Here is a 24,298-nt window from a genome sequence, read left to right on the forward strand (position 1 = left end):
CTATAGGGCAGTGTCTTTCATGACATATGCATTACGTGGCATCGTTTTGAGAAGAAGGCATGATAGAAAAGTGAAATCTACAGGGCAATTCTACCTGTCAGACAAAGAAATCACCTATAGGAGAGAGCCTAGAAGAATGAAAAGATTTGATTTCATGAGTAATATAGAGAAAAGAGAGATACTGGATAGTTATGGAGGTCATGACTTATAGAATGAAGATTTATAATAGAAAAAAAGGATAGAAAATAAAAAGTGAGAAAAATCATTTTTGGAAAAGGACACAAAAGGGAAACTTAAAAAAAACCCTAATGTACAGCATTTATTAAAGTGGAAGAAAGGAAAGGGGAACCTACTATGCTAACTGAGAGGAAAAAACTGGGAGTTGGAATAATTATATAATCAGATAAATTAAGAGAGAAAAAGAAATTAATAAGAAAAATAAGAGGGGCAATAAACCAGAGGAGAGAATCAAGGAAAGAGAAACAGTATCATAGGGCAACCTTAAAAAAAGTTTAAGGCAAAGTAATTGAGGGAACATAGTACAGTGCTTACAATAGTTAAAGGGAAAACATCATTATCTGGGGGAGAGAACAGCATGAGAAACAGTTGGAAGAAAATATAAAACTACCTCTCATAACAATAAATATCAATGGACTAAATAATACAACAAAATGAAAAAGAGTGCAAGACTGAAAAAGTAAACAAAAACTGACAATCTTTTGCTTATAAAAAGCACATAAAAAAACAAAGATATACACAAAATAAAAATAATCGAAAAAATATTACTATGCATCACATGAATCTAAAACAAGATGAGTTTCAATAATGGTATCTCACAAAGTAAAAATAATAAAATGATGAAGAAAAAGATAAACAAGGAAATCATATTATGGTGAAAGAAACCACAGACAATAAACCATTATCAATAATAAATTTATATGTTCATAATACTTAACATCCAAACTCACAAAGAAAACATCTTAGCTATAATAAGGTATAGACAATAATATAGTAACACAGTAGTTACCAGAGACTTCAATATTCCTTTCTCAGTTTTGAATATATTTAATAGAAAGATTTTTAAAAAAAAGAAAATATGGAAGTGAACAAATTGTGGGTGAAACCAAGATCAAAAGACATATCTTTTCAATGAGATAGCAAATTACATATCTATACTTACATATACTTATAAATATAGATATATTTCTTAGCAGCACATGAAATTTTACAAAAAAACTGACCATGTACCAGGACACAAAGATGTTGCAAACAAATATAAAAAAGCAGAAACAATTACAATATCCCTTACAGACCATAATGAAATGAAAAAAAGAATTATTGTTTCAGGAACCACAAATGAAAGGTATAAACCCAAATGGAGACTCAACAATGAAATCGTAAATAATACGTAGGTCAAAGAACTAATCATAGAAACAATTAGTAACTATGCAAAAGAAAATGATAAGGAGGAAAAAATATACCAAAATTTTTGGGATTCAGTTAAGTCAAACTTTAGGAGGAAAATTATATACTTGCAAAAATATACATTAAGAAAATGGAAATATATAATAGGAATAGATGAGATATAAATTTTTAAAAATAAGAAAGTCAATAACAAACCTAAAATAAGTAAAAAGGAGATGTTAAAAGTTAGTGGGCAAATAGACTGATTGAAACATATAGAAAAGAAGAATAAAACCAAAAGCCAGTTTTTGGAAAAGACTAATAAAATGGATCTCAATAACCAATTTTTATATAGTGGAAAATTCTCCTTACTTGACAAAAACTATTGGGAAAATCAGAAAGCTGTCTTGCAGAAACTATGCTGACACACTTATACCATATTTCCTAATATATTTGAAATATATAAGTCATGTGCCTTCCACAGCTATGAGTAAGACATTCTTAACCAAATAAGAGAAAAAGACAATTACAAAAGATAAAATAGATAACTTTGATTACTTGATGCTTAAAAGTTTCTCCACAGACAAAATTATTACTCTGAGGATAAGGGCAGGGTCAAATAGGAGAAATATTTTTACATAAATTTTTCTAATAAGAGTTTACTATCCATGATATACAAACATTTTGTGTTGTGTGTATAACTAATAGTCATTCTCCAATAAATAAGTCTTGAAAAAATATGAACAAATATTTGCCAAAAGATTAATTCAGAGTATTCACAACCATATAAAAGAATGCTCCAAATCTCTAGTAATAAGAGAACTGCATATAAAAAATGACCCTCATGTTTTAAATTATACTCTTCAAATTGGATGACAAAAAATAGCAACCATCCCTGTAGCAGGGGATATAAAAGGATAAGCAAACTAATACATTGTTGCTAGAGCTAAAGAATTTGGAATCATGCAAATAAGGTGGCTCAAATGACCCCATCTTTTGAACCAGAGGCTCTGTTACTGCACTTAAACTACGAGGAGGGCATTGAAAAGAAAACTATCCTCTTATACAAGCCCTTTTTTGATAGCTAAGAATTGGAAACAACTGAAATGCCCATCATTTGGAGACTAAATAAATTGTGGGTAGCTAGGTTGCACAATGGATAGTGGCAGACTGGAGTCAGGAAGACTGGAATTGAAATCTTGCCTCAAATACTTATTAGCTGTGTGACCCTGGGAAAGTCACTTAACCCTGTTTACCTCATCTGTAAGATGAGGTAGAGAAGGAAATGTCAAGCTGTTCCAGTATCTTTTCCAAGAAAACTCCCAAAGGGGTCACAAAGAGTCAGATATGACTGAAAAACTACTAAACAACTAAATAAATTAATTGTGGCACATTAATTTAATAATATAGTACTATGCTTTAATAAATTATGGGTGTGATGAATAAAGAAAAGTATGAGAAGATCATTATGAACTTATGTAGAGTGAAGTAAGTAGAGCCAAGAAATCAACATGCACAGTAATTGCAGTAACATTGGTAGAAAGAAAACTATGCACCAAAAAAATAATAAATGTAACAAAATTACAATAATCATTCAAGACTGAAATAAAAAGAATTGAACCAACATCCTCAACCCAAAGCTTTGGAAAGGTAGGAGATCAACAGTTGTTACACATTGTACTTTTTCAAACATTTTCCAAAATATTGATCAGTTAGGCTGACTTTTTTTTCCTCTTTGGAAAATATTATATAGAATGGCTCTCTGTAAGGAAAAGAAGGACATTTAGGATACTTGTGATAATATAAGAAACAAAATTTAATTTAAAATTTATTATAAAAAGGAATTTAAAAATATGACATCAGAGATTAGGAAAAGGCAATTGTGGATAAGGATACATTATTCAAGAAAACACTATAGGTAACAGATGTATGAACAAGATGCATTTTTAGAAATCAATCATTAGAATTTATTAAATACCTTCCTTATGACAGGTATAAAGGATACTGGGGACACAAAGATAAATATATGAATGTCTTTGCCCTTAAGAAACTTATATTGAAGGAAAAACATGTACACACATTAGCAAACCCAAAATATATGCAAAGTAAACTCAAGATTCTTTCAGTGTGATGGGGATCCTTCTGTCATTATGTGGGAGAGAGTACCTTAGCTTTGAAGGGGTGGCATGATGATGGATGGATAGAGGGAAGGCTTTGTAGTCAGGAGGACCTGAGTTCAAATTTGGCCTCTGACACTTGCTGTATGACCTTGGGGAAGTCATTTAACCCTATTTGCCTCAGTTTTCTCATCTGCAAAATGAGCTAGAAAAGGAAATGATAAACTATTCAAGTATCTGCTTAGAAAACTACCAATGGGGTCACAAATAGTTAGACATGACTAATCAACAAAAACAACCAAGAGATTCTAAGAGAGGAAAGGAGAAAAGTATATGGCAGATTGAGAGATTGCCTGAGCAAAGGCACAGAGAACAATAGATAGTACTTGATATTTTGCCAAAGGCTGTCAGACTGATCCATGGACAGCCTGCTAACTGTCTGCTAAGGAGGAAAAAATCATTTTATACTTTGGATGAGACTAAGCCCAGAGCAATAGCAAATGGGGACTCCATGCTAATGAGATGAGTCAGAGAACCAGGGATCACCTCAAGCCATTGTGAAAAATTCAGGGCAAGCATTCAAGCCTGGATACATCCTCATTCTTCAAGTTTAGTATATATTGTCCTGGAAAGATGGACTTTTCTACTACCAGGCTTCCAACAAAGTATTTTGTTACAAAGCTATCAATAGTTCAGTTCTGCACTGGTAACAGCAATAGATAGCACTTACACAATATTGTTAGGTTTGCAAAGTGCTTTACATCTATTATACCATTTGCTTGTCATAAGCATCTCGCATTTTGCATATAAGGAAACTAAGGTTGATTGGTTAAATTATTGGCCTAGAACCACACAGCTAACAAGAGATTGGGCAGGATTTGAACTCAGATATTCCTTTATCCCAGTCCAGCTCTCTGCCCTCTATATTAATATATTACTAATTTTCTTTAATGATAGAGTCCATAAAAACTTAATAAATGATTCTGCACTTAATAAAGACATTTGTTCCCCTTGGGGTTGAAATTTCTATTCCCTAAACCCAACAATCTTCTTCAAAATATAAACCCGTGACATTGAATGCTATCCCACACAGAGAGGGAAACTGGTATTTCTTCTATCTTTGCCTGGGTTTGTTGCAGAAGTCAAGAATTTTCTGAACCCTTTGGAATCTCTGTCTTCCTGCAGGCTGATCATTGTTGCATTCCCAAAGTTTGTCCTATTGTATATTATTAGGACATATGTTCTATTTTAATTGAAGTTTTCTGAATAGGATGAAATAATTTAAATTCAGGATTCAGAGGAGAGGTTCTACAATTAGAGATGAGTAATTAGAGCAGCACTGAGGGGAAATGTGTTAAAAAGGAACCACACATTTGTGGATGCATGCCTGACTGTGGATACTAGATGTTTTTAGGGCCATTTAAAAAAGCCAAATCTATTATTCTGTCCAAAATTTTGTCAGCAGTTCTCCTAAGGCATTAATAGATGGATGGCATTTTAAAATGTGGCTAGTTTTCATGTGTAGCATTATCCATTATTCCAAGCATCCAGGGAAGATCAAAACAGTTTGTCAGACCACAAACATTTTTTGTCCAAAAGTCAAATGTGCGTCAGAGCTTCCTACCCTCACCAGTGTCATAGCAGTGACACATCCCTGCCAAGAAGAATTAGTAGCTCATGGAAACTCAGTTCCTAGAAAGCCACTAGGGTTCCCTCGTGCTCATATTGGTGGCATTTGAATTGTTTTTAGTGTTTGTTGAAATTGTATTTCTTTCATAGAAAAGAGTTCCTAAGACCACCCACTGCTGAATGTACCAACAAACAGGAAATCAAGATTCTTTAGTTCTGATACTGAGTCTGCCTTTTCCTAATATTTCTTTTTCATTTCTTCTTTCAGAAGGCCATGATGGGTTTATTTTTACCATAGATTTTAGATCATATTAATTAGTAAATTAATTTTTTCATTTATTCTTGGATTTGAAAAAAGTGATTGCTATTTTCAGACTTTATAAAGTGGAAAGAATGAAAGAAAGAGGGAAGGGGTTAGGAAAGCTGGCAGATAGGCAAGTAGACATTTAGACAGGAGAGGTGACAGACTGTAGAATCTATTTGTTAATCTACAGTCAGAAAACTTGGATTTGTTTTGACAACTCTGCTATTTATTAACCTGTGTAACTAAGAATATTGTTTCTCCTGTTTGGTTATCCTTTTCTTTAGATATAAAGTAAGGGGATGAGTTAAATTCATTTTCACTTCTAGATATTAGGAATTTTGTGGGGGGAAATTTCAATAGCTAATAAACTAGTAAGAGAAATTGCATTTCTTGCTCACAATTCATGCTTAACAAATGATTGTTAATTAATAAGTTGTATATGCTGCCTTCTTCTTTTGTTCTTTCCATATTTGCAATAATGATGAAATAATTAGTGATATGGTTGCCAAATATTAGGTGGCATGGAGTATATAATAGTACGCTTGAATACAGAAAAACCCAAGTTTAAATCCAACCTCAGATACTTACTAGCTCTGTGAACTTGAAAAAGTTGCTTAACTCTCTCAGCTACTTTTCTCCTCTGCAAAATGGAGATAATAACGAAACTTGTCTCAAAGCATTGTTGTGAGGACCAAATAATATAATTTATGTAACGTGCCCTACAAAACTTAAAACATCATATCAATGCTAGCTATCACTATTTTCCCCCTAAAACACCATCTTAGTAACAACTTTAAGACAGAATGGCAAGGTCTAGGTAAACAAAGTTAAGTGACTCACTCAGTGATGGCAAACAACACTAAGGAAAAACAAAGGAAATAGCAGAAGAAGGACATGCAAATAAATTCACCCAAACCTTACAAAAAAGAATGGAAATTGTCCACAAGCTCTGGAAGAATTTAAATTGGAGCTTATCAAAAGGATGGGAGAATTTTGAAAAGAAAAGTGGGAAATTGTAAAAAAAGAAAATAATAGTTTAAAGGACAGGAACTCCCCATTGGAGAAACAGTTGGAAGCCACAAAAAGCAGGATAGATCAAACTGAAAAGGAAAATCAAAAGATTATAGCAGAAAACCAATCCTTAAAAACAAGAATTAGGCAATTGAAGGCCAATGATCTTGCAAAACAGCAAGATTTAATAAAGCAAAGTCAAAAGACTAGCAAAATAGGAGAACACATGAAATCTGTCACTGACAAGACGATAGATCAAGAAAACTGGTCTTGAAGAGACAATTTGGGAATCATTGGTCTACCTGAAAACCCAGAAATAAACAGAAATTGTGACATCATACTACAAGAAATTATCCAAGAAAACATTCCTGATTTTCTTGAACATCTTGAACTGAAATGACCTCCAGGAATTGATGCAGTGTGAAAGGAGCAGAACCAGGAGAACATTGTACACAGAGACTGATACAGTGTGGTACAATTGATTGTAATGAACTTCTCTATTAGTAGCAATGCAATGATCCAAAACAATTTGGAGGGGTTTATGAGAAAGAACGCTATCCACATCCAAAGAAAGAACTGTGGGAGCCAAAACACTGAAGACAAACAACTGCTTGATCTCAAGGGTTGACGGGGCTATGATTGGGGATATAGACTCTAAATGATCACCCTGGTGCAAATATCAATAATATGGAAATAGGTTTTGATCAAGAACATATGTAAAACCCAGTGAAATTGTGAGTTGGCTATAGGAGGGTGGGAAGGGCAGGGAAAGAACATGATTCTTGTAACCAAGGAAAAATATTCTAAATTGACTAATTAAATAAAATTTTCATGAAAAAAAAGAAAATAGTGAAGGAGAGAGAGGCCTGATTGGCTATGGTTCTTGGGATCACAAAGAGTCAGACATGACTGAACAAACGCAAAACCAAAGCTTTTTCATATCTTATGAGAGAAGTATATAATGGAAAATGTGCTGGACTCGGAGTCAAGAGACACTTAGATTTGAAATCAGTTTCAGGTGCTATCTACGTGAATATAAGCTAATCATTTAATCTCTTTGAATCTCAATCTTCTTATGTATAAAATGGGTTTAATATCACTTGTCTCATAGGATTGTTGTGAAGATCATACTGAGATAGTATATGTACCTTTTCAAACTGTAAAAATTCCAGATAAATTAGAGATATTATTCAGAATATCCCCTTTGATCCATGTACAGTGCCTGGTGGCTAATTTCTGTCTCCCTGCCCCTCCAACTCAAAGTGTATATCTTCTAGGACAATTATTGCAGGTTCAAAATACTCTATGAATCTACATTTAATAACAATGTAATTCACAAGCCCCAGTTGAATTTTTGTCCTTTAATAGTCAGAGGACAAAATTAGTTGAAAGCAAAAGCATTTAATTAAAAGGAAGAATATGATATGTAACCATTTATTTCCCTTATAAAAGTGGGGCATTCTTGTCTACAAATACCCGTAGTATTAGAGGCAAGTGAAAACATAGAGAAATATGTAAGGAATACAGTGAAGCACTGCATGTGAGAGGGTCATACACATACCCATTTATAGTTAGGGAACACAGAGATGTATGGGGCATTCAAGGAGGGCTAGGACTTCTAGTATGAGGACTTGCTGAGCCCTTTCCAGGGCTACTCATCCACCTTCCATGTCTACCTTTCATCCAACTCTCACCTGTCACTCTAAGAAGCTATAGAATGTGCAGTGGGCATATCCCAAACAACTTCAACAGATGAACTATACCTAGCTGAGGGTAACCCATAGACCTCAAACCCATTGGTGAGTTGGGGAGATGTCTACACAGAAATTGTGAAGACTTCCCCCAACATAATGGGTGCATTAGAATAAACTATTCCAACAACCATGAAGTCATTTGCTACAGAGTGCTTAAAGCTTGGTCAGACATCAAAGATGGCAAAGTCATCCATTGTATCCAGGGCCATCACCAGTTGTCCTGACTTTTGTCTTGCCATTGGACATTGGATGATTGGAAGAGAGAATGAGGCTGCAAACTTTGTGCAACTCTGCCTCACTTACATCCAATTCATGAGCAAGTTGACACATTATTTCAGGGTGTCATTGATTCTCTTTGAAAGGAAGGGTAAAAGGGCATCTAGGTGGCTCAGTGGATTGAGATCCAGACCTGGAGAGTCAGGTAAATCTGGCTTCAGACACTTCCTAGATGTGTAACTCTGGGCAAGTCACTTAACCCCCATTGCCCAGGGCTTACCACTCTTCTGCCTTGGAACCAATACTAAATGTTGATTCTAAGATGGAAGGTAATGGTTTAAAAAAAAAGAAATGAAGGCACCTCACACCTAGCAGACTGGTCAATATAACAGCAAAGGAAAGTGATAAATGTTGGAGCGGTTGTGGCAGAATTGGGCCACTAATGCATTGCTGTTGGAGTTGTGAATTAGTCCAACCATTCATTTTTGTAACTATGTGCAAAGGGCTTTAAATGAATGCCTACCCTTTGACCCACCACACTGCTGAGTTTGTACCCCAAAGAGATAGTAAGAAAAAATACTTGTACAAAAATATTTATAGCCATGCTCTTTGTGGTAGCGAAAAATTTCTTCATGCTCTCACACTTGAAATTGCCCAGTGATGTATTTAATTTATTTAGTTCAAGTATTTTTTACCCTCACTTTACAAATGGGGAGACTGAAGCAGCAAAAGGTCTAAGGAATTACCCAGGGTCACACAGTTTGTAAGTAATGTAAGTCATATTTTTAATTCCACTTCAAGTCTTAGGTATCTAGTTTGTAAAGTAATACAGTGCTAGGCCTAGATTCAAAAAGACTCATTGTCCTGGGTTCAAATCTGGCCTCAGGCACTTACTAGTTGTGTGACTCTGGGCAAGTCATTTAATCCTGTTTGTCTCAGTTCCTCATCCTTCAGGTGAACTGTAGAAGGAAGTGGCAAATCACCCCTGTATCTTTGCAAAGAAAACCCCAAATGAGGCCATGAAGATTGGAACACAACTGAAAAATGACTAAACAGTCTACCTAAAGAATCCTAGAGATTCAACCAAAAAGCTAATCGAAATAATCAAAAACTTTAGCAAAGTTGCAGGATACAAAATAAACCCACATAAGTCATCAGCATTTCTATATATTTCCAAAACAGCCCAGCAGCAAGAACTAGAAAGAGAAATCCCATTCAAAATCACCTTAGACAAAATAAAATACCTAGGAATCTACCTCCCGAGACAAACACAGGAACTATATGAACACAACTACAAAACACTCTCCACACAACTAAAACTAGATTTGAACAATTGGAAAAACATTAACTGCTCATGGGTAGGATGAGCTAATATAATAAAAATGACCATCCTACCCAAACTTATTTATCTATTTAGTGCCATACCAATTGAACTTCCAAATTACTTTTTTACTGATTTAGAAAAAAACATAACAAAGTTCATTTGGAAGAACAAAGGATCAAGGATATCCAGGGAAACAATGAAAAAAAATACAAAGGAAGGGGGCCTTGAAGTCCCAGATCTCAAACTATATTATAAAGCAGCGGTCATCAAAACAATTTGGTACTGCCTAAGAGACAGAAAGGAAGATCAGTGGAATAGACTTGGGGTAAGTGACCTCAGCAGGACAGTATACGACAAACCCAGAGAACCCAGGTTTTGGGACAAAAATCCACTATTTCATAAAAACTGCTGGGAAAATTGGAGGACAGTATGGGAAAGATTAGGTTTAGATCAACACCTCACACCCTACACCAAGATAAATTCAAAATGGGTGAATGACTTGAACATAAAGAAGGAAACTATAAGAAATTTAGGCAAACACAGAATAATACACGTCAGACCTTTGGGAAGGGAAAGATTTTAAAACCAAGCAAGACTTAGAAAGAGGCACAAAATGCAAAATAAATAATTTGGAATACATCAAATTAAAAAGGTTTTATACAAACAAAACCAATGTAACTAAAATCAGAAGGAAAGCAACAAATTGGGAAACAATCTTCATAAAAACCTCTGACAAAGGTTTAATTACTCAAATTTACAAAGAGCTAAATCAATTGTACAAAAAATCAAGCCATTCTCCAATTGATAAATGGGCAAGGGATGTGAATAGGCAGTTCTCAGCCAAAGAAATCAAAACTATTAATAAGTACATAAAAAAGTGCTCTACATCTCTTATAATCAGAGAGATGCAAATCAAAACAACTCTGAGGTATCACCTCACACCTAGCAGATTGGCTAACATGACAGCTATGGAAAGTAATGAATGCTGGAGGGGATGCCGCAAAATAGGGACACTAATTTATTGTTGGTGGAGTTGTGAATTGATCCAACCATTCTGGAGGGCAATTTGAAACTATGCCCAAAGGGCAATAAAAGAATGTCTACCCTTTGATCCAGCCATAGCACTGCTGGGTTTGTACCCCAAAGAGATAATAAGGAAAAAAAATTTGTACAAGAATATTCATAGCTGCATTCTTTGTGGTGGCCAAAAATTGGAAAATGGGGGGATGCCCTTCAATTGGGGAATGGCTGAACAAATTGTGGTATATGTTGGTGATGGAATACTATTGTGCTAAAAGGAAAAATAAACTGGAGGAATTCCATGGGAACTGGAACAACCTCCAGGAAGTGATGCAGAGTGAAAGGAGCAGAACCAGGAAAACATTGTACACAGAGACTGATACACTGTGGTACAATCGAAGGGAATGGACTTCTCCATTAGGGACAATGCAATGTCCCTGAACAATATGCAGGGATCTAGGAGAAAAAACACTATCCACAAGCAGAGGATAAACTGTGGGAGTAAAAACACCGATGAAAAGCAACTGCTTGACTATAGGGGTGGAGGGGATATAACTGAGGAGAGACTCTAAATGAACACTCTAGAGAAAATACCAACAACACGGAAATGGGTTCGAGTCAAGAAAACATGTGATACCCAGTGGAATCATGCACCGGCTATGGGAGAGGTGGTGGGAGGGGGCAGGGAGGAAAAGAAAATGATTTTTGTTTCCAATGAATAATGTTTGGAAATGACCAAATAAAATAATGTTTAAAAAAAAGAAAAATGACTAAACAAACAAATCTTGTGTTCCTTCCACCATATCCCAGCTTCTCCATTATTATTTTTCCTCCAAGTAATGTTTTAAAACACAACATTAAAACAGGACATAAAATAATATATACTATTATATATATATTTGAAATTAAATTTAAGACAGAGTATGAAAGAAACTCCTTCATTCATTTATATCACATCTAAAACTTACTTCTAGAAGAATGGGTGAATGCTTTTATGTGTTGCATTCCATGATTTGGAATTGGAAAAAGAACAAAATTATAGAATCCCTTGATTTACAGATAAATTTAAACTGTATCCCAGATAATTTCAGTGATTTATTATAGATATTTATATCTATATAAATATATATAAGATATAGAGATAGATATATAGATTTATTATAGAATAGATAATCAGTAGAAGAGTACAGACTCAACCTCAGGGTCATTAACTAAACTTCACTGAACTTTCTTTTTTCTTAAAGGACTGGCTACAATATCAGCCTTTAGACTTGAAATTAGGATTTTGATTTATCTTAAAGCCTAGCTCTTCAGCAGCAGAAACTCTTCAATCCAGCAGGACTTCACAGTCAGTAAAACCAAATAGACTTCAAAGCATATATACATACATGTGTGTATAAATATGAATTGTGCGTGTAAAGAAAACTAGAAATATTGCTATCATTAGCAATCGAAGGCTTTGGGGAAATGTCAAAGGCAACATGTTTTATGGTCACATGGATACCCAGTGGGAACAGTTAGAGCCCCCTCACATAAACCAGTTATTTGTACTCACAGCTTGTTACATTCCATAGAGACAAGGGAAATGGAATGAGAGTGTTGGGAGCCTTAATATAGATAGAGTGTGACTGAATATGTTTGCTTGTCTAGGCTGTTAACATGAAATCCACAGAGCAGGCTGAAAAATGAAAATTTAGGCTACACATCTCCTCCGCTCATGAATACATCATCAAATAATTAACCTGACTGATTAAAAAAATAAATGAGTCCTTTTTCCCCATCATGAAGATACTACAAGAGACAGACACAATTTTACCCTCATCATGTCTCCATTTTGACTTCTGCTACCCAGCTTCCCTGTGCTATGTCCCTGCTAAGAAAGAGTTAACCATCCTGATGTAGTGAGAGTGCATTATCCTTCCTGGATATTGTAATCTACCTTATAATATCTCTGTTGCCTTGAGCTTTGGGGTGATTTGTTATTCTATCCTTCAACTAGACCCACAACAACAAATCAAACCACTGAGGTCTGGTTTCAATTTGCATTGTTGGGGGTAGTAGTGTGAAAAAATGGTCTTGTAACCAGGCTAGAGAAGATTAGTCTAGAATTAAAATGATGGAAAAGAAAGGTCCACTGTTCTTGGTGCTGATTGACAATTGGTTGTGGAAATGCTTTTGTCCACCTTTATGGCAAAGCCTTGGCAATTTGAATATTCTGGGAATCAGAGAAAGAAAGCAAAAATTGCTATCTGACCTTGAAGGAAAGAAAAATCTAAAGCTCCATATCTTGAGAGTCAAGGATGAATATCTTTAGAATGTAATTCTAAGGGGGTGTGGGCTAACTCTGAAAAGCAATAGCTCATAAAATTCTGAGCAAATTTCACATTGCATGATGAGGCTATGGTAATTGATTTTTTTGCTAAGCATTATTTATAAGGGGTAGGATTTTCCTCAGAGTGTTTAGCTTTAGGGAGAAAGGACAGGAAGAAGTTACTAATTGTATAAAGGTTAGTGTCTACTTAGCAATGGGATTAGATCTATGAATCATCATTTTTATAGTACAGATAATGAACAGTGGAGGGATTCTTGTCATGGACTAGTGCAGCATAACCTTAGAATATTATATTATAATGATTATAACACCAGCACCTTCTGTATGCACAAGAGCCATCTCAGAAGAATTCTAAACAATTTATAGATTTGTTTTTAATCAATCTTTATAACATTCCCATGAGGTATAGAAATTAAATAGCTTTAACCTCAGTTTAAAAACCAACCTTAGATAAGATGATAAAGTAGGGAAGGCTGGCTTTGATACATACCCCATTTGACCTATTACCCCTCACCCAGCCACTTCTTTGCTCCTTTCTTACTTCTTTCCCACTATTTTAAGGGTGAAAACTCCTTTTTACAAAAAATATATATTTTACCTGTTTTGAATATTTTGGGAGAAAAGAGGTAAAAAGGGAAAGAAGAGACAAAAGGCAAGTGGGAGAAATTTTTAAAAGAAAAAGGGGGAGAGAGAAATGAGGAAGGGGAAAAAAGAAATGGGGAGAAGAGAGAGTGGGGGAAGAAAAATGGGGGGAATGAGTGGTGAGAAGTGAGCATGGAATATATGAAATTCAGTGGTTATTTATTAATACCTTAATGCTTGTTTCGTTTATTTTAAATTGTCTGATTTGTATAATTGTATTATTTAGATAAATAAATATTTTCTGAGTAAGTGACAGATATTTCAAATACAGTGATCTCTTACCTATCGCAGATGTTATATTCCAGAGGACCATAGGATAGGTGAAAATCCATAAAGTAGCAGCATTTTATTCATTTTATTATTCATATATATGTATATATATGTATAAGTTTTTATAAATCCTTCCCACTCTCCTATAAATCTTTTCCACACTCTTATCAACCTACAGTCACTGAGCCAAAAGTTGGTCACCTTTCATTTCAACAGTCAATAGTGATGGAAAAAGTGTAACTCCGGATATAGAAATATATATATTTTAAACCCAAAACAGTGAAGCCAAAATGAACCGGGATATAGGATAGGATGACTGTATATAGATATGTGTTCATTTTTAATATTATTTGTCCATCTAAATGTTTTATTGATTCTCTTCTCTATTTTTGTATCACCATCACTTCCTAATGAATCCCTGCTCCACCCCCTTCCAAGTAGAATCATCCTTTATAACAAATATATATCATCACACAGAATAAGTCAGCATACTCCAGTATATCTAATGTCCACTATGTCTCAGTGGAGATGTGGAATACATGCTTCACCATCATTCTTCTGAAGTCAAAAATGGTCACTGGGTAGAACAGAAAACTACGAAGTCTTTCAGTGCCCTTTTCCTTTCCATTATTTTGGTCATTGTCCTCTCGGTTCTCCTTATTCTGTTCTCAAAAGTTCATTCAGGTTTCCCACATTCATCATTTCTTAAAAAGTGATAATTTTCCAAATAGCATAATTAGTTCAGCCTGTCACTGACCTTTGAACACTGACTTTCCATCCATCCAGATTTTTGCTAGCACAAAATAAAAGTGCTGCTACCGCATCTTTATCCCTCTTATTTACCATCTTCCCTTTCCTGCATCCCTCTTTTTCATAGCACTATTGATCCTAGTCTAGAAGGGATCTTAAGACTTTTGCCTGATTTTTATCCTTTTATGCAATATATTTTATACAGTATAGCCTTAAATAAATGGATCATTAATTTAACTTAAGCATTTGTCCATAACTCTTCTTTGCCTGGACACAACTTACAAATTTATGAGGATTGCTTTATTAGTAGTACAACCTAAATTCATTAACAAGCTCTGTATGCCTCCATGTTTATCCAGGTAAAATGTGAGAATAGTGGTTTCCTTGACCTAGACTCAAAAGGAAGAAATTTTTAATTTCTTCACTCAAAACCAAGTAGAATACAGTGCACACAACAAAGAAATGCACAGCTTCTCTGCCCTTTTAATACAAAGTTTAAGGTATGCAATCTTCTTAGCTTCAAAGGGATGATGCACTTTAATGTACTAGATTCACTCCGGGCTTCTTAAAGTAGATCCCCAAATTAAATACTGTATTGGAATCCTACAGTGATGGACTCCAAAATACAAAGCCCCCAAATCCTGGGATAGATGAGAACACTTCCTTATGAATATGTTAATGGGATTTCTGGCATTCATTTTGTAATGGAAAATAACAATACTATATGCTCTCTTCCATTAAAAATCCACAAACCCAGATTTGGCTGCCTTTTTCCTCCAACTGTAGTTCTTTTACACAACCATCAGTGTTGAGATGGTTTACTGATGAAAGACTATAGTCATCATTATTCTTCCATTTCTGTGATCTTTTCACATAAACTAGAGCTAAAGTTAAAGCAGTAGATTAATTGAGCCCCAGAGCTTCAGAAACCCATTCTGATTGAGGAAAACTTAATATCATATGCCTGGATGATAAATTCCTCTATTCTCTTTACTTTAGGAAATTTTAAAGATTTCAGTGATGGAATTATCTCAATGGTTTTGGAAAGACCATTGTGATTTAGATCTCTTTGAATCCCTTTAGAATTTTTTTTTTACCAGTCCTGGAATTATATTTGCATTAAATTATGTAGCATGTTGAGAATTACTTGCTAACTAGACATCAAATCTGAAGTAATGTTTTTTTTCATTTTTATTAGAAATTTATTTTGTTGTAATGTCCTTTATAATTCAGTATACAAATTACCCATTAACTAAATTAATATCAATATCAAAGGGCCTTGGGATAATTTCCATTTTACTTTGATTTGTGAGCTATACCCCATAGGATGATAGGATGATTTGTAGAATGCTTATATCCTTAGAGGTAAAATGCTACTAATATATACTTTTCTTCATTATCTTATTACTAGAAGGTAAGAGAGTTGATTATCAGTAAAAAAAAAACAACCAACAACCAAAAAACAAAACATCATTTTCTCCTCCAGTGTCAGAGAACAGATAGGGCAAACTGGGAGTTCAGTGAATCACTTAATGTTAGAAATTTTCCACGTAATCACAAAATATTAGCTAGTTCCACATGTGGCTCTTAGGTGGCAAAGTAAATAGATGTTAGGCAGTTTCTAGCTATATGACTCTACGTAGACCACTGGATCTCTCTGTACCTCAGGTTTTCATGAGCAAAATGGGTTAATAATAGAATAAACCTCGAAAGATTTTTGTCAGACTCAAAGTAGTTATTATTATTGGTGTGTTGTTGTCCTTGTTAGTCTGATCTAAAATCCATACATATGAAATACAGGGCAAGTGTGTCTGTATACACACAGATATTATGATCTCATTTTAAGCACTTTTACCAACATGTCTGTCTTTCTTTGGACATACTACAAATTGTCGGTGTCTCCTAAATTTTGGTACCTAGAAGTGAATGCATCATCTAGATATGGTCTGATCAGCACAGAATATAGAGGTATCAGAGCTTCTCTTGCCATATATGTATGCCTGTCAGATAGGGTGATAATTAATATACATTTACAGTTATTCTTGTTTGTATGCTTATTTATTTGACCTTTTAGTGTTGTATCTCAAAGTGTCTTCTTGTTTATAGTTACAATTTACTTAGTGCTATGTGATCGCAAAAGAGTTTCAAACAGGATATGAACTCATGACTTCTTAGCTTTAAGTTCAGAACATTAGGTATCTGAATCTAGGGATGAGTATTCTAGAGAGGAAAGGGGTATAATCACTATCTCAAAATATCTAAAACATTTTTAGCTGGAAAGGGGGTTTGATTTGCTCCATATTCTTCTAAAAGGTAGAACTAAGACCACCAGGTGAGAGTTAAAATGAAAAGGAAATTTCTCACAGTCAAAGCTGTCTAAAATAGAATGTGCCATCTCATGAAGGTAATGATTGTCCCTTGGTGGGAAGTGTTCAAGCTAAAAATTAGTGGATTCTGTAGAGAAATTTATGAATCAGGTACTAGGTGACCACAAAGGACCTTTCTAGTTCTGAGTTTATTATACTATATTGAGGTATATTCTCAAGTACTAGTTGAATACTCATGGAATAATTCTCTTAAGATCTCCAAATAAGGACAACTGTCTCATTAGAGATATGTAAGCCTACTTTTAGACCACAAGGGTAGCCAAGTAATAACGTACTAAAGACTACTGTAATTCTGAAAGGAGACATGCAATCTCTAGAGAATATCCAGTGAATAATGAGAGGTCATAGATGTAAATCTCCTCATTTTATAATTGAGAAAACTGAGACCTAAGGTTAAACAGTTACTTGATCAAGGATGCCTAGATGATAAGTGACAGAGCTACCATTTATACATCTGGCTGCAGAAGCTGTGCTGTTTCTACTGTCCCAAATAAAATGTGCCTCAATAAGTCTTAACCATTTAGTCCCTTGATTTAACAAATGCATAGAACAAAATTCTGGAAGGGGCAAAAAGCTGTTCTTATCTCATTATGCCCCTTGTTAAGATCACTATCACTTTTCTTTGCTGTAATTATTATTATTAGTTATTAAAGAAGCAGGTCACTATTCTGGGACATTGATGTGACCTTAGAATTGAATAAGATGATGAGAATGGGCTGAATTATCATTTAGGAAATATGCAGCATTTTTTCTTTATTCAGAAATATTTTATTTTCCTAATTACATTCAATAAAAATTTGCAACATACATTTTCCAAGATCATAAAATCCAAATTGTTTCCCCAACCCTTTCCTTCCTCTCCACCTTCTCAGAAATTATAAGCAATTTGATCTGGGTTATATGTGTATGATCATGTAAAACATACTTCCTTTGTTGATCACTGTAGTAAGAGAATACTCATATAAAACCAAAACCCCAAATAAAACTGTAAATAAACTAATTTGAAAGATAGTATGCACTGATCTGCATTCTGACTCCAACAGTTCTTTCTCTGGAGGTGGAGAGCATTTTTTTGTCATAAGTCCTTCAGGATTGTCCTGGATCATTGTATTGCTGATAGTAGCTAAGTCTATCACAGTTGATCATTCTACAATATTGCTGTTACTATGTACAGTATTCTCCTGGTTTTGTTTATTTTGCTCTGCTTTAGTTCATGTAGATCTTTCCAGCTTTTTCTGAAAAAAATCCTGCTTATCATTTCTTAAATTACAATGATATTTCATCACTGACATATACTACAGCTTGTCCTTAACATTCCTCAATTTCCAATTCTTTGCTACCTCAAAAAAGAATTAGTAGACAGTGTTCTTGATGATTTTGATAATATACTTTTAAATATTTTATTAACACAAGAAAGGTATGTTAAGAGTTTCATTTCCATGTGGCAAAGTAGGGACATTAATTCATTGCTGGTGGAGTTGTGAACTGATCCAACCATTTTGGAGGGCAATTTGGAACTATGCCCAAAGGGCGACAAAAGAATATCTACCCTTTGACCCAGCCATAGCACTGCTGGGTCTGTACCCCAAAGAGATAATGGACACAAAGACTTGTACAAAAATATTCATAGCTGCGCTCTTTGTGGTGGCCCAAAAATGGAAAACGAGGGGATGCCCATCAATTGGGGAATGGCTGAACAAACTGTGGTATATGTTGGTGATGGAATACTATTGTGCTCAAAGGAATAATAAAGTGGAGAAGTTCCATGGAGACTGGAACAACCTCCAGGAAGTGATGCAGAGCGAGAGGAGCAGAACCAGGAGAACATTGTACACAGAGACTAATACACTGTGGTATCATCGAACGTAATGGACTTCTCCATTAGTGGCGGTGTAATGTCCCTGAACAACTTTCAGGGATCCAGGAGAAAAAAAACACCATTCATAAGCAAAGGATAAACTATGGGAGTGGAAACACCGAGAAAAAGCAACTGCCTGAATACAGAGGTTGAGGGGACATGACAGAGGATAGACTTTAAATGAACACTCTAATGCAAATACTATCAACAAAGCAATGGGTTCAAATCAAGAAAACATCTAATGCCCAGTGGACTTACGCGTCGGCTATGGGGGGTGGGGGGGAGGAAAAGAAAATGATCTATGTCTTTAACGAATAATGCTTGGAAATGATCAAATAAAATATATTTAAAAAAAAAATAAATAAATAAATTATTTTCTTCTAAAAAAAAAAAGAGTTTTCATTTCCATTTCAAGACTTGCTTTTTATAAAGTATATAATAAATTCTACATTACCTTCAAAATGAACCTACTTCTCTGTATTTCCTTTTAAATCTATCCTTGTCTGCAGATTTATATTTTAAAATACATTTCAGTGATTTGTTCTTGAAATTTTACTCTACTTCATTAATTACTGAGAGGAGGAAAAACTAAAATAAATATCTATAGCAAATAAGCAGTCAGGCAAAATATATGTGCACAATGGTCAAGAACAGAATATTTGTCTCTACCTGCACTTTGAGTCCAGCCCAGATCTGTCAGGAGGTGGGTAACATGCTTCATTGTTGATCCTCTGGTCACAAGGCTAGTCATTGCATTGTTCTGAGGTCTTAAATATTTCATAATTGATTTCCTTCACAGTTTTGTCATCCTTGAGTAAATGATTCCCCTGGTTCTGTTTAATTCACTCCGCATCAGTTCAAGCAGAGAACCTAAGATATTCGGACATCATTTCCATTTTCATTTTTTATGACACAGTAACATTATATCACATTAATATATCAGGCCATTTGTTGAGCCATTCCCTCAATTGATGGACATACCTACTGGGCTTTAGTTCTTCTATTTTTTTCTTTATTTTCCTTTTTAATTTCTCTTGGGAATCAGAAAGTTTGTTTTCCAGTGACTTTTTTCCTGATATTTTCCTTCTTGTTATTCAGTCTTCCACTCCTCTCAATCACTCCCAATGACTTGGACCTATAGATACATTCCCTATTTAGCATCAATGAACTTTTTATTTCTATTTTTTGGGGGGGGGAATGTGTTTATAGGTGCAAGTTATTAACTCCTCCTGAAATTCATAAAAAAATGGAAGTTGGATACATCCAGAGGTGTATTAATATTCTATAGTGTAGGTTATAGTTACAGGTCTCCTTCTGTAAATGCACTAGAACACCTTTTTTCAACTGGAAGATTAGTGTGCTTGCCTTTGGATATGTACATTTCTCTATTAATCCACACTCATCACTTTCAAAAACATGTCCTGAATAGTCTTTCTTTAGCAATCAAAAAATACTTCATTAGTATTTTGTGGTATTTATATACTGATAGTTAGTTTCTTTATTTATTAACAGCCCTAGGGAACCTCATCAGATCTCACAACTTCACTATTAAAAAGTATTCATGGGGCAGCTAGGTGGTATAGTAGATAGAGCACTGGGCTTGAGGCAGGAGCACTCAAGTTTCTGAGTTCAAATCTGACCTCAGACACTTACTAGTTGTGTGACCCTGAACAAGTCACTTAACCCTGTTTGACTTACATTTCTCATCGGTAAAATGATCTGGAGAAGGAAATGGCAAACAATTCCAGTGTCTTTGCCAAGAAAATCTTAAATGCAGTCAGAGTCAAACATGTTTGAAAACAAAAGGTTAATTAAACATAGAGTTGGAAAGGGGCTTAGAGATCAGTTCAATTCCATGTTTATTTTTAAACAAATTGAAGAAAGTAGGGCTAAAGTTGGAAGTAATGCATGTAATAAGGCAGAGATGGAATTTGAACTAAATTGCTCCAACATTAAGTATACTGCCCTTTCTAGTGTACCACACTGCCTCCCAAAGGGATTTTAAGAGAATACCCTGAGGAAAGATTATCGAAGTTAATAGGCAGTCTTCCAATGACTTAGCAAAGTTTGAAATAGATAAGCTTCATCCTCAGCAGCCCTACCTTAATAATGATCATAGATGATGCTTATGTAAATGTGAAGAATACATTGATTTACATTGGCACCCAGGCAGAATCACAATGCAAAGAGTCTCTCATGGGTACATTCTATGGATGGTCTTTATGAAGATGATTGCAGTTACTTGTCCAAACCACTTGAGCTTTATATTTGTGAGCTACGACATAGGATCATCCATCTATAGCGGGAGGGGTTTTCAAAGGTCATCTAGTCCATGAATCTCATTTTAGAGATGAAGAAACCGACATTCACATGGTCAGATGACTTTTAAAGAAAATAAGCATCAGTGCAGGACTTGAATCTAGGTCTTCAGACACTAGAGTCAGTGCTTTCTCCTCTGTACCATTTAGTTCTTGAATAGCGCCATCTTACAGAGAAGGAAATTGTAGCTCAAAGAAGTAAAATAATTTGATAATATGATCAATAAATGTGAGGGGCAGAATACAAACAAGGTATCCTCATACCAAGTCTAGCTTTTAGCACAACACACCCAACTGTATTTCCTTTAATTCTTAGACACTTCCCCCCATTTCTGTTTTTTCTCTTCACCTTTATTCCCAGTCATCTATCTCAGGAAATTTTTTTTAAGAAACTAATTTTACTACAATATACGTGAATAATAAGACTTCAAATAGTGGTTCTATGGCTAAATAAGTGCACCTCTAATAGAATAAATCTCAGTTATTAGCAATAGGTTTGAGAGTCTCTTTGTCACTTCTCCTCAAGCCTTGCTTTCTAAAAAATTACCTGTTTTATTCATTTTCATCCCCAAAACTGGTCCTGATGTTTTTGAAACCTTGGAATTATACTATTGAAAAAGACAAAACGAACACTAATTTTGGTGATTCTTGGTTTTGTGTTCAGATGCCAAACTACTTCTCCTTTATCTCCAGAATTGGTGTTGGCCTAATGTGACCAGATCTTTTCAATTTTGCAAAGCACATAGCTCACAAATGAGTAAATTGACATCAGAAAAAGAAATTATCTATTATGGTTTTATATCTATAAAGGTATTATTATCCATGTATGTAGATGTGTGTGCTTGTAGTGTATCTCTCCATTTGTTTTTTTTCCAAAACTGTTCTCTTCTTCCCCTTACTTTCACATATATGTATATATAAATAATACACACACATATGCATGTATATATATCTACATACAACCCAAAATACACAATCTATATGGTGGTAGGTTTATGTATATACACATGTATGTATCTGTGTATAGGTTTATATGCATATATACATATATACATGCATGTGAGTGTGTATCTTCAAAGGCTCCCCATTACCTACTGAATAAAGTTCAGATTTCTTAGCCTTCCATTAAGGTCCATAAAAATGGAGCTCCAATGTACTATTCCATGTTCATCTCCGTGCCCTAACTCTTCCTACCCTGGGCTATAGCTGAACTGGACCATTTACCATTGTCCAGACACATTCCCAAATCGTTACCTTTGTGCCTTCTGCTCACATGATACCACATATGAGACCATAAGGTGTGGAATACCCTCCTCTCACATTTCTTCCACTTGAATTCCCATCTGTCCTTCAAATTTCAGCTCAAATGCCAGTGCCTCCATAAAGCCATTCCCATCCCCCTAGCTGGAAGTGATTTTCCCTTTCATTTTAATTCAAATAGAATGTTCTTTGTTTCTCTATTATTTCTTCCACATTCTTTTATATTTACTGATCTTTCTTCTCAAGCTCGTCCCTCTTCATAATTTCTCTTCTGGGTTCTTTGATCATTCCAGTCACCTAGATTATCAACCTCAGACTTGTACCCAGCTCTTTCTTCTCCTTTGCCCTGCCCCCAATCAGGTGCAAAATTTTATCTACCTCCATAACATTCTCACATTCATCTTTTTTACTCTCTCTAGAGGGTTATCGCTCTGACTCAAGCCCTCATTGTCTCTTACCTGAACTACTGCCATCGCCTCCAGTTTCCACCCTTTCCAATGTCTTCCACAATTTGCCAAAGTCGTATTCCAAAAGCACAGGTATAAACATATCACTCATTCCTTCTCATGTTAAATATAAATTTCTCAGTTTGCCATTTAAAGACTTATGTAACATGACTCCACATTACTTTTCTAAGATTGGTGAACATTAATCTCCATATACTCTACATTCCAATCTAGCTAGCCTTGCTATGCCTCATATATAACATTCTGTCTCTTGTCTTCAAGTCTTTGCAAAAATTAATTCCTGCCATCCTTCCTTCCCATCCCTACCTGGAATGCTCTCCCTTCACCTCCTCATAAAATCACAATTTTTAATGACTTAGCTCATGAACTTCCTTCAGAGGAAGACCTGACATAATTTTCCAAGTGCTATTCTTTTCCCCTTACCTGGAACTTCCTTTATATTTATTTTGCATATATTTACATACTCATATTTTGTCTTCCCCTCCTCGTGTTTCCAAAAGAATATAAGCTTAAGAACAAGAAGTTTGTTTCTTTGTTTTTTGTCTTGATGTCCCCAGCACTTGGCACAGTATAGCTTAGTTTAGCACTTGAGGTGATAAATTAAATTGATTAGTGACCATTTATTATTTCATATCTTAGATTATCAATACTTTTGGCTAAGTCCCTTCCTATTCAGTTTTGATTCTTCCCTCACCCTGAACTCAGTGTTCTTGCATGTGGTACATGCTAAATGTGGTATGAAAAGAGCACCATGGCACTTGAAATCCGAAGCTCTGTGTGTGAGCCCAGGAGCCGATAATGGTCATTACCAGGAGATAATGACCTGTCAGTTCTTACTACTACTTTGGGCCTTAGTTGCTTTAAGTAAAAAATGAATATAATAGTATGTTCTCTACTTACTTCATTGTGTTATTGTGAAACAAATTATATAATAATAAAAATAACTATGATAACAATATAATAATGTCATATTTGTATAATGTTTCATATAGATTATCTCATTTGATCCTCACATCAACTAGGGAAGAAGGCACCATTATTATCACCATTTTTATAGATGAAGAAACTGAGGAAGACAGGTTAAATGCCAAACTCAGGATCACACAGCTATTAAGTATCTGAGGTCAGATTTGAACACAGATCTTTCTGATTCCAAGTATGTACATGTGTGTATATATATATGTGCATATATATGTATATGTGTATGAATAATTAACTCTTTGTTATTGACATGT

At 34.9% G+C, this 24,298-nt stretch overlaps 1 protein-coding gene across 1 annotated transcript in view; it reads left to right on the plus strand.

Annotated features, from left to right (window-relative positions):
- LOC130453573 (cAMP-specific 3',5'-cyclic phosphodiesterase 4D-like) overlaps positions 1 to 24,298 on the plus strand; it is a 352,871-nt gene that overhangs the window by 326,687 nt on the left and 1,886 nt on the right. The gene's annotated exons all lie outside the window — the stretch shown is intronic.

This window comes from Monodelphis domestica, chromosome 3, assembly GCF_027887165.1.
Source record: "Monodelphis domestica isolate mMonDom1 chromosome 3, mMonDom1.pri, whole genome shotgun sequence".
Lineage (NCBI taxonomy): Eukaryota > Metazoa > Chordata > Mammalia > Didelphimorphia > Didelphidae > Monodelphis > Monodelphis domestica.